The sequence below is a fragment of the Anser anser genome (assembly GCF_964211835.1).
Source record: "Anser anser genome assembly, chromosome: 12".
NCBI classification, from domain to species: Eukaryota; Metazoa; Chordata; class Aves; order Anseriformes; family Anatidae; genus Anser; species Anser anser.
The window spans coordinates 8243879-8260228 of record NC_139733.1 but is presented as its reverse complement, the minus strand read 5'-3'; the positions used below and the strand labels follow the sequence as shown (position 1 = coordinate 8260228).

At 62.1% G+C, this 16350-nt stretch overlaps 2 long non-coding RNA genes across 2 annotated transcripts; both read left to right on the top strand.

Moving 5' to 3' along the window:
• The first annotated feature begins 1621 nt into the window (after positions 1–1621).
• Positions 1622–3572, top strand: LOC310880281. Its single transcript, XR_014571584.1, has 2 exons — positions 1622–3124; positions 3243–3572. It is a non-coding gene; the product is annotated as an uncharacterized lncRNA (long non-coding RNA).
• Positions 3573–10852: 7280 nt separating this feature from the next.
• LOC310880280 lies at positions 10853–15891 on the top strand. Its single transcript, XR_014571583.1, has 2 exons — positions 10853–12409; positions 12679–15891. It is a non-coding gene; the product is annotated as an uncharacterized lncRNA (long non-coding RNA).
• The last annotated feature ends 459 nt before the right edge of the window (positions 15892–16350 follow it).

Genomic DNA, 16350 nt, shown 5'->3' with positions numbered 1-16350 from the left:
CGGGGCCCCTGTGAGCCGAGCCACGCGCCGCGCTGCCCCGGGTCCGGCCTTCCCGTACGTTTGTCCGCCTGGCCCTCGAGGGGTGCTGCGCGTGGCCTTCAGCCTGCGTCCCGAAAGCTGGCGGGGGCCGGCCGGGAGGTCCCTGAGCCCCGCCGCAGCCTCAGGAGTCTCGCCCCGTGCCTGGGTCCCGCACCATGCCCCGGCCCCTCCGTCACTGCAGGGTGCTCAGGGGCACAGCGGGCAACGGGAATGTGTCTTCTCTCTGGTTGCTTCCAGGTGACGATGCGCGCGGCAGCGCTTACCCAGCTCCTCAGCTGGATCCTGGAGTGGAGCTTCAGGGGCATCCCAGCGGTAAGTTGTCACCGTCCCTTGCCTCGAAAGAAGCAGCATTTGCTTTGTGATCACTGGTCCACGTGCGACTGGAGATCCCCTGAAGGCCTTCCGAGGGGTTGTCCGCTCACTGGGGGGGCTTCCCGAGGGCAGAACTGGTTGCAGCACGCAGTGGAAGCCCTCCTCACCTGTCCTGGACCCCCTTTGTGCCCGCAGGCCGTGCTGTTCCAGCTGCCCCGTGGAATCCTGCTCCTGAGACTGGGTGGCACCCCACAGGTACGTCGATGTCGATCTTCATTTCCTTGGGGTTTGTTAGTGGCTTTCTGCGCTAGCTGAGCAGTGCTGCAGCCTCTCCCTGGCCAGTGGGCTCTTCTCCACAAGAAGCGGGGATGATTGTTTTTCCCCCATGCTTTAGCGTGGGCTTCCCGTGCGTCTGTTAGGAATGTCCTGGTAAGGAAGCACCGGCAGGCCTCTGTGCATTTGTCCGCCCGGCCCCGGAGGGGTGCCGCACGTGGCCTGCAGGCAGAGTTTTGAAAGCTGCCGGCACCAGCCAGGAGGTCCCCAGGCCCTGCTGCAGCCTCGGGAATCTTGCCCTGCTCCTGGGCCCTGTGCCGTGCCCCGGCCCCTCCGTCACTGCAGGGCACTGGGGAAGAAGGAGGTCACAGCGCGCAGTGGGAACGTTTTTGCTCTGTGCCCGTAGGTGATGGCTACGTGACGTCTGAGCATGGTCCTGTCCCCGTGCCCCAGGGCGATCCCACAAGTAAGTCACTGGGAGGAGTGAGCATTTACCGCTTTGGTTGCTGTCCGCGTGAAATGGACCTTCAGCCTTCCTTGGCCTCAGACATGCAGGAGAGCAGAGAGGGAAGGGGTCAGGCTCGGTGACACGCCTGGGGCGCTTTGCCTTGCCAGGCTGTCTTTGCCAGCCGCTCCGCCCCCGTGCTGCAGAGCCAGCGGGCACGTTGGGGTTGAGTTTAGAGCCTGGGGTGAGCTCTGGGGAGGCCCTTCTCTGGGCAGCTGCACGCATGGTTAGTTTTGTCCCAGCACGGTGGCACTGCAGGCCCCTGGTGACTGTTTGCAAGAGGCTCCGGGGCGGGAGGGAGAGCCGAGGGCCATGCAGCAGTCCCCTGTTGGAACTGCATTCACTGCTGTGCGATGGGAAGAAGCATCCTGCCCCGTTTGGTGGGAGCTGCTCTGCTCTGTGTTTGTTTGCAGGCGTGGCTGTAGGCGATGGCTATCCAGCTTCCCCGCTGGGTCCCGGCGCCGAGCTGCAGGGAGGTCACATGGGTAGGGCCTTTTAGTTGCGTTGAGAGCTGCCGGCTCCAAGCCCAAACGTCAGCCCGGTGTCTCTGGTGTGCTCACTCTGCACCTTCGGAGCCTGCTTTTCAGTGCTTTATTCACACGGAATTTAACGTCCTCCTTTCTGCTTAGGTCCTCGAAGAGCGATGCGTCAAGCTAAAAGAGGCAAAAGTTCCCAGAGGACCTCGGAAATCCTGAAGGAAATCCTGAAGGAACTGGAGGGAGCACAGGGTGGGTGTGTTGCACGTGGAAGCCTGAGGGGCTGGGTACAGCCCCGGACACGCCGTAGCCTGCACGGCAGGAAGGCCCCAGTCGGAGCCTCGCGGTGATCTCCCGGGGTGATCGGTTGGTTGGACTAGCGACTAGGAGCACCCCCAAAAGCCTAGGCTTTGTTGCAAAGCCACCTGTGTGCATGTTGAGAAGCATCGCCTCCTGAAGATAGCCCGTTCCTGCTGAGGAACGGTCGCTCCCCATCCAACTGTGCCGCTTTCTTTCTAAAGGGGCGGACGGAGAGGCTGTGAAGCAGGAGGCGTTTCCGAGGGGAAACACGCTGCCAGGCTCTGAGGGAGCGACAGAGGCAGCGCAAGCGACCGTCCCGCCAGGTAACTGCCGTCCGCTGGCACGGTTAGCACAGAGCAGGTGCTGCCAAAGGAGCCTGGAACCGCTCTGGAGGAGGGCTGTGGTCTCTGGCGTGCGGAGCTCAGCGCCAGCAGTGTGCCAGACAGAGATGCTCGCGGGCCTCCGTGCCTGTGGTTAGGGATTGCCTGCCTCCCACCGCAGCCAGTTCCCAGGGGCTTCGGCACTTTTCCCTTGGGGGAAAGAGGCATCTGAAGCGCCTTCAGCAGGTGACTGACGGGGCCCGTGACCCTTAATGGAGCGTACCTCCCGCAGCACCTGAGTCCCGCAGCTTGCCAAAGTCCCCAGGGGCCCAAAGCAGCACCGCAGCACCGAGTGGGACCCCTCCTGCGACCTGCGGCCCAGGGGGCTGCACGGACTCGCAGATGGGGCACGGGCCCAGAGGGAGCCTCTCCGTCCTTCTGCATCCTCTGTGCCTAAGCCGCGCTGAGGCTTTCCCTTTCTCTGATTCTTGGCAGTGCTCTCGGAGCCCGGAGAAGCCCGCCACACCGGGGTGTTTCAGTTTTTTCGAGAGAATCCAGGTACTGAGCAGGCCGTAAGCGGGAGCCGCGTGCTGGGAGCTGGGAGCATGGCGGCGGTGCCTTCTGCTGAAAGCAAGGCAGCTTCTTCACTGAGAGGCTGGCAGCGGGAGAGCAGACATCTCGGCACTGCCAGAGCTCCCGCAGGCTGCCCAGCAGCGCAAGCACGCGCTAAGGCCCCGAGCTGTTCCTCCAGGTGCGGCTGGCGAGAGGACCGCGAGTGCCTCGGACGGTGCCGCCGTGCGCAAGCACTGCCTCGTGAGCACGGCGGCAATCTTGGGCTCCCTGCTCTTCGTCATGCTTCTGTGCTGCGGGGTCATCCGGCTGCGCAGGAAAAGACAGCAGTGAGTGGCCGTCTCTTGCCCCAGCTCCCCGTCGGCCGGCTGCCGCTGGCCTTGCAGCACCGCCGGTGAGGTGCTGCGGCGCGGCCGCCGGGTGCTGCCCAGCCTCCTCTCTCCGCAGGCGCCTCTCCGCAGCCTCGGAAGCCCGGGCACCGAGACGGGCCCAGCGCCAGCGGCCGCCACCCGTGCCCGGACGAGTACAGCGCACCCGCCCGCCCCCGGCCAGCTGGCTGCAGCGCGACCAGCCCAGCACCCTCCAGCCCCCGCAGCCGCCATGGACACCACCCCCCCGTCCCCCACCACCCCCCCGTCCCCCACCACCGTCCCGGCCCTCCTACGAGGGCTGGGGGCGGCCCCCCCGGCGTGCGGGGCAGCGGGGGGGTGAGGACTGGCAGCCGTCCGGCAGCTTTGCCGAGCGGCATGCCTTCTCAGAATAAAGCTCTGCACCCGAGTCGCCAGTGTCCGGGCCGTGCTTCGCCTCGCGCTAACTGCCCAGAGCAGCGAGAAGCTACAAGCAACCTGCGGACACCTTTCCGCCCGCTCCAGCCTCTTCTGCCGCCTGCCCCGAGCTCTGCGGGGGAACGGGCTCAGTCCCGAATGCTCCTTCCCGGCCGCTCTCTTGCCCTGCTCCAGCATGCGGTCCCTCCCATGCCATTGCAGGCCTTCCCAAAGTGGTCCTGCGTGGGCTGCCCACGGGCTGCAGGACTTGCAGAGCTGCTGCAGCATGGGTCCGTGCCATGGGGTCCATCCTTCAGGAGCACACTGCTGCAGCGGGGGTCCCGCACAGGTGGCAGCTCCTGCCCTCCTGCTACCAAACCCTTGCCATGAAAGATGAATACAAGGGCGGCCAGGGCGTCAAGGTGACATCAAAGACACCTCCTGCGTCGCCCTCGTTGATGGGCTGTAGGTGGAGAAGCTGCAGCAAAGCGGGACCCATGGCCTCACCGGCTCCAAGGCTGGACCCCATAGCTCTGCTCTTCAGACCGATGACATCTTCCCCATTCCCAGTCCAGAAAAAGTCCCGAGGTGCGGACTCTGCGAGACCAGGAAAGGGGAGGCACCGCGATAAACAGGCTTTTCCCAGTGCTGGCGGCCTTGGGGACACCAGACAATTCCAGACAGGAGCTGGGGCTCTCTTCCGAGCAGCTGCGAACGAGGCTGTCCCTTTTCAGATCCGCTTCCTTACCCAGCGGCAGAACAGAGGCAGAACCTCTTCTGCGAGGTTTTCTGCTTCTTTCGCACTGTTTGGCTGGCTGTTCTTTGTCTCCTTGTCCTGGCCAGCCTGTTGTGCGGCGCCCCGTGGGCTGGTGACACAGCTCTCTGTCTCCTCAGGCTTTTCCTTAGAGCATCAACAAGTCCTGAGCCCTGCTGGTTGGATGGGTACGTTCAGCCCTGCAGCGAGGTCTGCCACACAGGGAAATTTCTGAGCAGCAGCCCCCAAACTAGGTGCTGGATCCCCAGTCACAGAAAAAGGGTATAGCTTTTCCTATCTTTCGAGCTTTGTCTCCCTTATGCGGGGGTCTTGGTCCAGGCTCGCTGCTGGAGAGGCGACGGCTGAAGCCCTGTTGTTCATGGGGTTCGTGAGCTGGTCCGGGCATGCCACCAGCACGTAGAAGGACGGAGAAGAGCCCAGGGCCCTGCTGTGCCCCGCAGCGCTGCTTCAAAGGTGGTGTCCTTGCTGGTGTTCCAGCTGTGCGGCTGCAGGATCTCCTCCAGCCCCAGCTCCCACTTCCCGCAGAGCTCCGGGGGCCTGAGCAGCGCTACGGGCAAGTCCCAGCTGGTGTTCTGGGGGCAGGTTCTGGCATGGCTGGGCAGCGTGATGTGGAAAGCCCTGTCTGCCATTCTTCTTCTGCCCTGCTCGGCAGCCAGGCCCTGGATGGCTGGCAGCTGGGAGGCTTCTGCCCAGCTGGGAAATTCCTTCCTATAGAGTGTCTGCAGCTTCGCACCTCACCCCCCTGAAAAAAAAAAAATAAAATAAAATAAAATAAAATTTAATCCCAAAGCCCTGATACTTCACAACCTGGTTTGCCTGGAGCCGTGCTTGGATAACAAGGCTAGCACCTTGGCGACGTACTCAGCGCCATCGTGTCTGGAAAACTTCCCTATCCACCAAGCCCGCCAAGCACTGCGCAGCCACCTCTGCCACAAGCACCTTGTTTCTCACACACACCTCTCCACGTATGTGGACGTCCATAAATAAAGGAGTGCGGAGCTACACTACATCTCTTGCATGTATTTTGGGGTAAAAGTCTCACGGCAACTGCCAGTTGTAGGAGGCTCACTTACCTGGGCCTGAAAGAGGTCAGTGCTCCAGCAGTGTTTCCAGGACCTGTGGTCTGTCCCCACCACCAGGCTCTCCTCCATCCGTTGCGTGTGGCCAGTTCCAGTGCGCCTCCGCTGGCTGCACTGCGCTGTGGAGGGTGCCTTGAGAATGAGCCTTTGTACCCCAAACTGAGGGTTTGGGTCCCAAAGAGAAGGCTCTGGGCACTAAAAAAGAGGCTTTGGGCTCTCAGGATGAGCCTTTGGACCCTGAAATTCAGGCCTCGTCTCCTAGCATGAGGATTTGGGAATTTGAAAGCAGGGGTGTTCCCCTCTAATAGGGCCTGACCGTCTGAGAAGGCCGCTTTGCACCTTCCAATGAAAGTGTGGCCCCTAAAACTGGGGCATTGTGCCCTAAAAATGGCAGCCTGGTCCATATGAGTGTGGCTGTAAACAAGAAAAAGCCAGTAAAAAGGAGGGTTTATCCTTTCAAACAAGGCTTTCGAGCCCAAGGAAGAGGCTTTCTGCTCTATTATGTGACGCTGAGGCCTAAAAAGAATGCTTTGGGCCCTAAAAATGAGAGCCTGGGTCCAAAACTGGAGGGTGTAGATGTTCAAGATGTTCTGCAGCTCCAGGAGGCCGGAGGCGCCGGCGCTGCCCACCAGCACCTGCAGCAGGCTGTCCAGGGCTTCCATGGTCTGCAAGGAGGACAGGGGTTGGGGCACCCGAACAGGGAGCAGTGGTGTCCCAAGCGCCCAGCCCGTGCATACCTTGAAGTAGAGAGACGTGTCCGTGTCTCTCGTGTCCTCGTGGCCAGGGAGGTGGAAGACGCTGCAGAGGCAGGCGCGCAGGAGGCCGTTCGTCCTGTCCTGCGGCAGCAGCCCCGCTCTGCTGCAAGGGGAGGAGGGGAGAGGTGTGGAACGCCCCTTGTGCGGCACCCTGTGCCCCACTCGGGGCCCCTGGCCGGGACCGGGGCCACCGTGGCGGCCAAGCCCGCGCTGGCCCAGGTACCTCATGGCGGCGATGGCGAGCATGGCTTTCTGCCGCACCGCCGTGTCCAGGCGATCGGTGGGCTCCTCCTGCAGCAGCGCCTGGAGGGCACAGCGCGAGGGCACAGGGCAGTGTCCCCCGGCCAGCGAGCGGCTACAGGGGCTGGCCTGCAGGGCTGCCCCATCCCAGCGCCCCCACCAGAGCCACCTCCCGGCTCCTGGGGCTCCCCGGCGGCCCCCGCAGCCCTGCAGCGGGAAGGGCCGTGCCCAGCACCCAGCCAGAGGGTGCTCCCCGCGGGGCAGGGCGTCCCCTCACCTTGATTCTCTGCGCCACCTCCAGCTGGCAGAAATACACCGCGTCCCAGGTGGTGTGGTCCGCGACGGCGGCTTTGCAGGCGTCGCAGACGGAGGCCAGAAACCTCAGCTTCTGTGCCTCTCGCTGAGCCGCGGAGGGGAGAGACAAGCGAGCGGGTCAGGGGAGCCCAGCAGTCTCCCTGCGGGCACAGCCAGGGCAGGGGCTGCCCGGAGGAGGCCAGCAGCCGCAGCACAAAGGGCGAGCGGTACCTTGGGTCTGCGGCTGCAGCAAGCGCGGATGAAGCTCAGGGCGTCCTCTTCCTCCTGCCGCGGCGCGGCCGAGGCAGAAGGGCCCACGCCTGAGCCAGAGGGCGCCTGCAGTGGCTGCACCTCACTCTCCTCATAGGGCTGCGGCCAGGGCCTGGAGGCCGGGGAGGCCCCAGCCTCCTCCAGCCAGGCCGCTCGCGGGGAGCAGGGGGGGATCCCCGACATCCTGCAGGGAGTGCCCAGGAGTGAATGTGGCTCCCGCTCCTGTCGCGGGGTAGGGATGCCACAGAGTGCCACCGCTGCCGCCAGCCCCAGGCCCCCACCCAGGCCCCCTCCTCTTGCCCTCGGGCGGGCGGCCCCAGAGCCCCGCGGGGGTCCTGTCCCCAGGGGCCTGCAGACGCCATCCCCTGCACTGGAGGGAGGTCCCCCTGCCCGGGGCTGCCCCCAGCCCCACTGCCGAACGAGGCCCCTTGGGGCCGGCCCCGCTGCGCAGCCCTGGCAGCGCTGACCCACCTGCTCCTCAGCCCTGGCTCCTGCGCTGGGTTTCTGTGGCAAGGTGCCCGCGGTTTGTGCCTTTGCTTCGCACCTGGAGCACCGGAAAGCACTCCAAGCAGTCGCAGCTGCACGGAACCAGGTCCGTTGTGTCCGTTGGGACGGGACCCGCCCCAGAGGCCCTGCTCCCGGATCCGGAGACGCTCCCTGGGCCCTGGCGTGGGAATACTAAAATTATAATAAAATTGTGGGCCCTAAAAATAGGGATTTGTTCCTTGAGAATGGCAGCCTGCTCCTTAAGATTGACTTGTAAGCAAGAAAAAGCTACTAAAAAGGAGGGTTTATCCTCTCAAACAGGGCTTTCGAGCCCAAGGAAGAGGCTTTCTGCCCTAATATGTGACGCTGGGGCCTAAAAATGACAGGGCAGCGTGGCCCGCCCTCCTCTGTCTGGATCAAAAAATGATGCTTTGTTCCCTCCAGATGGGTGTTTGGACCTGAAAAGGAGGCTTTGGACCCTAAAATTCAGGCCTCGTCTCCTAGCATGAGGATTTGGGAATATGAAAAGAAGGGGTGTTCCTCTCAGATAAGGCCTCGCCATCTAAAAGGCCGCTTTGCACCTTCCAATGAAAGTGTGGACCCTAAAACTAGGGCATTGTGCCCTAAAAATGGCAGCCTGGTCCATATGAGTGTGGCTGTAAGCAAGAAAAAGCTAGCTTTGGATCCAGAAGCGGGTGTGAGGGCCCTGACCAAAAGCACTTGGTGACTTAAAAGAAGCACCCTGGTCCTGAAAATCGAGGATTTAGGCAATCAGAAGAAGGGTTTGGATCCCAAGTGGAGGTTCCGGAGCCTGAAAATAGGGGATTGGAGCCTAAGAAGAACACAGTGGGTCCTAATAATGACGCTTGTACCGGTGAAAGACCCGAGGGTGGTCGGGGGTAAAGGGTGAGGGCAGTGAAGGGGAGCTTGTACCTCCAAGTCAGGCTTTGGAGCTGAAACCTGGGCCTTTGGACTCTGCAGCTCAGGGTCTGGATCCTGAAGTGATGTTTTGTTCCTTCGAAATGGATGTCTGGACCCGAAAAGGAGGCTTTGGACCCAAAAATTCAGGCCTCGTCTCCTAGCATGAGGATTTGGGAATTTGAAAGCAGGGGTGTTCCCCTCTAATAGGGCCAGACCGTCTAAGAAAGCCGCTTTGCACCTTCCAATGAAAGTGTGGACCGTAAAACTAGGGCATTGTGCCCTAAAAATGGCAGCCTGGTCCATATGAGTGTGGCTGTAAGCAAGAAAAAGCCAGTAAAAAGGAGGGTTTATCCTTTCAAACAAGGCTTTTGAGCCCAAGAAGAGGCTTTTGCCTTAGCATGTTACACTGGGGCGTAAAAATGAAAGACAGTGTGGCCTGCCCTCTTCTTTCTGGATCCTGAAGTGATGCTTTGTTCCTTCGGAATGGGTGTTTGGACCCGCAAAGGAGGCTTTGGACCCTAAAATTCAGGCCTCGTCTCCTAGCATGAGGATTTGGGAATTTGAAAGCAGAGAAGTTCCTGTCAAATAAGACTTTGACATCTAAGAAGGCCGCGTTGAATCTTATAATAAAATTATGGACCCTACAAATAGGGATTTGTTCCTTGAAAATGGCAGCCTGGTCCGTAAGATAGATTTGTAAGCAAGAAAAAGGCAGTAAAAAGGAGGGTTTATCCTTTCAATCAAGGCTTTGGAGCCCAAGGAAGAGGCTTTCTGCTCTATTATGTGACGCTGAGGCCTAAAAAGAATGCTTTGGGCCCTAAAAATGAGAGCCTGGGTCCAAAACTGGAGGGTGTAGGTGATAAAAAGTTGGCTTTGGATCCCAAGTATAGGCTCTCTTGCCCTGAAAATGTCCTGAAAGCTGGGTGCTTAAGGACAAGGCTGTGGTCTGTAAAGAGGAGCCTTGGTGCCATACCTGTATGCTTTTCAGGTGCAAAGAAAAGGTGATAAAAAGGTTTTGGATCCACAAAAGATGCTCTTAGCCCTGAAGTGAAGGGGTTACGGGGTGAAAATGAGACATTTGGCCCTAAAAATGAGGCTTTGATTCCTCAGAAAGGGTCTTTTCTGTGTGCCCGGAGCATCCCAAAGGCCCTGCTGGCAGCTGGTCACAGGTTTGCTGGCTCAAATGGGGCCTCGTGGGGCTGAAGAGCTGCTGGGGGAAACTGCTCTCGGCCGCTCTGGTTCAGAAGAGCTGGCCTCTGGAGGGAACCCACTTCGAGACTCTGTCCCCAGTGCTACAGCGCCTGGCTGTCGTCGTGCAGCCTGGCAGCATCCCAAAAGGACGCTCGCTGCTGGCCAGAGTCAGAGGGGGCAGATCCTTCCTCCGGGCACATGGTGGGCATTTGCCAAACCCTGCTGGCAACCTCCAGCCCCAAATGCCCTCGGCACACAGAGCTGGGGCTGTGCTGGGAAGGCAGGCAGCGATGAGCCCGCCCAAGGACAGGGACACCCCAGCACTATTTGGGTCTGTAGGGGCCAGGCTCAGCCTGGTTTGGTGCTTCAGTCACAAGCTGGGTGCTGATGTCAGTCGGGAAGGGGCTGTGTCAGGGATGGTGCCCTGTCAGTGTCCCAGGCCGGGCTGGACGGAGTTGCAAGCCCCCTGGGGCCGGGGCAGCTGTCCCTGCCTGCGGCAGGGGGTGGCCAGGTGCCCTCTGAGGGTCCCTTCCAAGCTGGCAGTGCCGGGGGCAGCGACGGCACAGCAGCGCTCTCCCCAGCACCCCGTCTGCACACGCTTGCTCTGCTTGCCCTGCGCCCCGAGCGCTGATGCCACGCGGCCCCAGCCCCATGCATGCAGCCCCTGTGCCAGCAGGGCGCGGCCATGAGGTCACAGCGCCGCGCTGTGACGCTGTGCCAGGCCACGGGCACCTCTCTGCGCCGGCCCCAACGGGCGGCACTCACGCGGCGGTGGCAGCATGGGGCGGATGTGGGGGGCTGCGGCCCCCACCCGCCTCCTCCTCCTCCTCCTCGTGCTGGCAGGCCTGTGTGCCCGGGATGCCTGGGCTATGCCAAGGCGAGCGCTGGCAGCAGGTGGGTGCCAGCGCCGGGGGCAGCGGCAGGGCCGTAGCCGGGCGAGTCGCCGGAGGGGCTGGGGGCTGAAGCCTGGGCTGAGCCCCCCCGGGGCCCCTGTGAGCCGAGCCACGCGCCGCGCTGCCCCGGGTCCGGCCTTCCCCTACGTTTGTCCGCCTGGCCCTCGAGGGGTGCTGCGCGTGGCCTTCAGCCTGCGTCCCGAAAGCTGGCGGGGGCCGGCCGGGAGGTCCCTGAGCCCCGCCGCAGCCTCAGGAGTCTCGCCCCGTGCCTGGGTCCCGCACCATGCCCCGGCCCCTCCGTCACTGCAGGGTGCTCAGGGGCACAGCGGGCAACGGGAATGTGTCTTCTCTCTGGTTGCTTCCAGGTGACGATGCGCGTGGCAGCGCTTACCCAGCTCCTCAGCTGGATCCTGGAGTGGAGCTTCAGGGGCATCCCAGCGGTAAGTTGTCACCGTCCCTTGCCTCGAAAGAAGCAGCATTTGCTTTGTGATCACTGGTCCACGTGCGACTGGAGATCCCCTGAAGGCCTTCCGAGGGGTTGTCCGCTCACTGGGGGGGCTTCCCGAGGGCAGAACTGGTTGCAGCACGCAGTGGAAGCCCTCCTCACCTGTCCTGGACCCCCTTTGTGCCCGCAGGCCGTGCTGTTCCAGCTGCCCCGTGGAATCCTGCTCCTGAGACTGGGTGGCACCCCACAGGTACGTCGATGTCGATCTTCATTTCCTTGGGGTTTGTTAGTGGCTTTCTGCGCTAGCTGAGCAGTGCTGCAGCCTCTCCCTGGCCAGTGGGCTCTTCTCCACAAGAAGCGGGGATGATTGTTTTTCCCCCATGCTTTAGCGTGGGCTTCCCGTGCGTCTGTTAGGAATGTCCTGGTAAGGAAGCACCGGCAGGCCTCTGTGCATTTGTCCGCCCGGCCCCGGAGGGGTGCCGCACGTGGCCTGCAGGCAGAGTTTTGAAAGCTGCCGGCACCAGCCAGGAGGTCCCCAGGCCCTGCTGCAGCCTCGGGAATCTTGCCCTGCTCCTGGGCCCTGTGCCGTGCCCCGGCCCCTCCGTCACTGCAGGGCACTGGGGAAGAAGGAGGTCACAGCGCGCAGTGGGAACGTTTTTGCTCTGTGCCCGTAGGTGATGGCTACGTGACGTCTGAGCATGGTCCTGTCCCCGTGCCCCAGGGCGATCCCACAAGTAAGTCACTGGGAGGAGTGAGCATTTACCGCTTTGGTTGCTGTCCGCGTGAAATGGACCTTCAGCCTTCCTTGGCCTCAGACATGCAGGAGAGCAGAGAGGGAAGGGGTCAGGCTCGGTGACACGCCTGGGGCGCTTTGCCTTGCCAGGCTGTCTTTGCCAGCCGCTCCGCCCCCGTGCTGCAGAGCCAGCGGGCACGTTGGGGTTGAGTTTAGAGCCTGGGGTGAGCTCTGGGGAGGCCCTTCTCTGGGCAGCTGCACGCATGGTTAGTTTTGTCCCAGCACGGTGGCACTGCAGGCCCCTGGTGACTGTTTGCAAGAGGCTCCGGGGCGGGAGGGAGAGCCGAGGGCCATGCAGCAGTCCCCTGTTGGAACTGCATTCACTGCTGTGCGATGGGAAGAAGCATCCTGCCCCGTTTGGTGGGAGCTGCTCTGCTCTGTGTTTGTTTGCAGGCGTGGCTGTAGGCGATGGCTATCCAGCTTCCCCGCTGGGTCCCGGCGCCGAGCTGCAGGGAGGTCACACGGGTAGGGCCTTTTAGTTGCGTTGAGAGCTGCCGGCTCCAAGCCCAAACGTCAGCCCGGTGTCTCTGGTGTGCTCACTCTGCACCTTCGGAGCCTGCTTTTCAGTGCTTTATTCACACGGAATTTAACGTCCTCCTTTCTGCTTAGGTCCTCGAAGAGCGATGCGTCAAGCTAAAAGAGGCAAAAGTTCCCAGAGGACCTCGGAAATCCTGAAGGAAATCCTGAAGGAACTGGAGGGAGCACAGGGTGGGTGTGTTGCACGTGGAAGCCTGAGGGGCTGGGTACAGCCCCGGACACGCCGTAGCCTGCACGGCAGGAAGGCCCCAGTCGGAGCCTCGCGGTGATCTCCCGGGGTGATCGGTTGGTTGGACTAGCGACTAGGAGCACCCCCAAAAGCCTAGGCTTTGTTGCAAAGCCACCTGTGTGCATGTTGAGAAGCATCGCCTCCTGAAGATAGCCCGTTCCTGCTGAGGAACGGTCGCTCCCCATCCAACTGTGCCGCTTTCTTTCTAAAGGGGCGGACGGAGAGGCTGTGAAGCAGGAGGCGTTTCCGAGGGGAAACACGCTGCCAGGCTCTGAGGGAGCGACAGAGGCAGCGCAAGCGACCGTCCCGCCAGGTAACTGCCGTCCGCTGGCACGGTTAGCACAGAGCAGGTGCTGCCAAAGGAGCCTGGAACCGCTCTGGAGGAGGGCTGTGGTCTCTGGCGTGCGGAGCTCAGCGCCAGCAGTGTGCCAGACAGAGATGCTCGCGGGCCTCCGTGCCTGTGGTTAGGGATTGCCTGCCTCCCACCGCAGCCAGTTCCCAGGGGCTTCGGCACTTTTCCCTTGGGGGAAAGAGGCATCTGAAGCGCCTTCAGCAGGTGACTGACGGGGCCCGTGACCCTTAATGGAGCGTACCTCCCGCAGCACCTGAGTCCCGCAGCTTGCCAAAGTCCCCAGGGGCCCAAAGCAGCACCGCAGCACCGAGTGGGACCCCTCCTGCGACCTGCGGCCCAGGGGGCTGCACGGACTCGCAGATGGGGCACGGGCCCAGAGGGAGCCTCTCCGTCCTTCTGCATCCTCTGTGCCTAAGCCGCGCTGAGGCTTTCCCTTTCTCTGATTCTTGGCAGTGCTCTCGGAGCCCGGAGAAGCCCGCCACACCGGGGTGTTTCAGTTTTTTCGAGAGAATCCAGGTACTGAGCAGGCCGTAAGCGGGAGCCGCGTGCTGGGAGCTGGGAGCATGGCGGCGGTGCCTTCTGCTGAAAGCAAGGCAGCTTCTTCACTGAGAGGCTGGCAGCGGGAGAGCAGACATCTCGGCACTGCCAGAGCTCCCGCAGGCTGCCCAGCAGCGCAAGCACGCGCTAAGGCCCCGAGCTGTTCCTCCAGGTGCGGCTGGCGAGAGGACCGCGAGTGCCTCGGACGGTGCCGCCGTGCGCAAGCACTGCCTCGTGAGCACGGCGGCAATCTTGGGCTCCCTGCTCTTCGTCATGCTTCTGTGCTGCGGGGTCATCCGGCTGCGCAGGAGAAGACAGCAGTGAGTGGCCGTCTCTTGCCCCAGCTCCCCGTCGGCCGGCTGCCGCTGGCCTTGCAGCACCGCCGGTGAGGTGCTGCGGCGCGGCCGCCGGGTGCTGCCCAGCCTCCTCTCTCCGCAGGCGCCTCTCCGCAGCCTCGGAAGCCCGGGCACCGAGACGGGCCCAGCGCCAGCGGCCGCCACCCGTGCCCGGACGAGTACAGCGCACCCGCCCGCCCCCGGCCAGCTGGCTGCAGCGCGACCAGCCCAGCACCCTCCAGCCCCCGCAGCCGCCATGGACACCACCCCCCCGTCCCCCACCACCCCCCCGTCCCCCACCACCGTCCCGGCCCTCCTACGAGGGCTGGGGGCGGCCCCCCCGGCGTGCGGGGCAGCGGGGGGGTGAGGACTGGCAGCCGTCCGGCAGCTTTGCCGAGCGGCATGCCTTCTCAGAATAAAGCTCTGCACCCGAGTCGCCAGTGTCCGGGCCGTGCTTCGCCTCGCGCTAACTGCCCAGAGCAGCGAGAAGCTACAAGCAACCTGCGGACACCTTTCCGCCCGCTCCAGCCTCTTCTGCCGCCTGCCCCGAGCTCTGCGGGGGAACGGGCTCAGTCCCGAATGCTCCTTCCCGGCCGCTCTCTTGCCCTGCTCCAGCATGCGGTCCCTCCCATGCCATTGCAGGCCTTCCCAAAGTGGTCCTGCGTGGGCTGCCCACGGGCTGCAGGACTTGCAGAGCTGCTGCAGCATGGGTCCGTGCCATGGGGTCCATCCTTCAGGAGCACACTGCTGCAGCGGGGGTCCCGCACAGGTGGCAGCTCCTGCCCTCCTGCTACCAAACCCTTGCCATGAAAGATGAATACAAGGGCGGCCAGGGCGTCAAGGTGACATCAAAGACACCTCCTGCGTCGCCCTCGTTGATGGGCTGTAGGTGGAGAAGCTGCAGCAAAGCGGGACCCATGGCCTCACCGGCTCCAAGGCCGGACCCCATAGCTCTGCTCTTCAGACCGATGACATCTTCCCCATTCCCAGTCCAGAAAAAGTCCCGAGGTGCGGACTCTGCGAGACCAGGAAAGGGGAGGCACCGCGATAAACAGGCTTTTCCCAGTGCTGGCGGCCTTGGGGACACCAGACAATTCCAGACAGGAGCTGGGGCTCTCTTCCGAGCAGCTGCGAACGAGGCTGTCCCTTTTCAGATCCGCTTCCTTACCCAGCGGCAGAACAGAGGCAGAACCTCTTCTGCGAGGTTTTCTGCTTCTTTCGCACTGTTTGGCTGGCTGTTCTTTGTCTCCTTGTCCTGGCCAGCCTGTTGTGCGGCGCCCCGTGGGCTGGTGACACAGCTCTCTGTCTCCTCAGGCTTTTCCTTAGAGCATCAACAAGTCCTGAGCCCTGCTGGTTGGATGGGTACGTTCAGCCCTGCAGCGAGGTCTGCCACACAGGGAAATTTCTGAGCAGCAGCCCCCAAACTAGGTGCTGGATCCCCAGTCACAGAAAAAGGGTATAGCTTTTCCTATCTTTCGAGCTTTGTCTCCCTTATGCGGGGGTCTTGGTCCAGGCTCGCTGCTGGAGAGGCGACGGCTGAAGCCCTGTTGTTCATGGGGTTCGTGAGCTGGTCCGGGCATGCCACCAGCACGTAGAAGGACGGAGAAGAGCCCAGGGCCCTGCTGTGCCCCGCAGCGCTGCTTCAAAGGTGGTGTCCTTGCTGGTGTTCCAGCTGTGCGGCTGCAGGATCTCCTCCAGCCCCAGCTCCCACTTCCCGCAGAGCTCCGGGGGCCTGAGCAGCGCTACGGGCAAGTCCCAGCTGGTGTTCTGGGGGCAGGTTCTGGCATGGCTGGGCAGCGTGATGTGGAAAGCCCTGTCTGCCATTCTTCTTCTGCCCTGCTCGGCAGCCAGGCCCTGGATGGCTGGCAGCTGGGAGGCTTCTGCCCAGCTGGGAAATTCCTTCCTATAGAGTGTCTGCAGCTTCGCACCTCACCCCCCTGAAAAAAAAAAAAAAAAATAAAATAAAATAAAATTTAATCCCAAAGCCCTGATACTTCACAACCTGGTTTGCCTGGAGCCGTGCTTGGATAACAAGGCTAGCACCTTGGCGACGTACTCAGCGCCATCGTGTCTGGAAAACTTCCCTATCCACCAAGCCCGCCAAGCACTGCGCAGCCACCTCTGCCACAAGCACCTTGTTTCTCACACACACCTCTCCACGTATGTGGACGTCCATAAATAAAGGAGTGCGGAGCTACACTACATCTCTTGCATGTATTTTGGGGTAAAAGTCTCACGGCAACTGCCAGTTGTAGGAGGCTCACTTACCTGGGCCTGAAAGAGGTCAGTGCTCCAGCAGTGTTTCCAGGACCTGTGGTCTGTCCCCACCACCAGGCTCTCCTCCATCCGTTGCGTGTGGCCAGTTCCAGTGCGCCTCCGCTGGCTGCACTGCGCTGTGGAGGGTGCCTTGAGAATGAGCCTTTGTACCCCAAACTGAGGGTTTGGGTCCCAAAGAGAAGGCTCTGGGCACTAAAAAAGAGGCTTTGGGCTCTCAGGATGAGCCTTTGGACCCTGAAATTCAGGCCTCGTCTCCTAGCATGAGGATTTGGGAATTTGAAAGCAGGGGTGTTCCCCTCTAATAGGGCCTGACCGTCTGAGAAGGCCGCTTTGCACCTTCCAATGAAAGTGTGGCCCCTAAAACTGGGGCATTGTGCCCTAA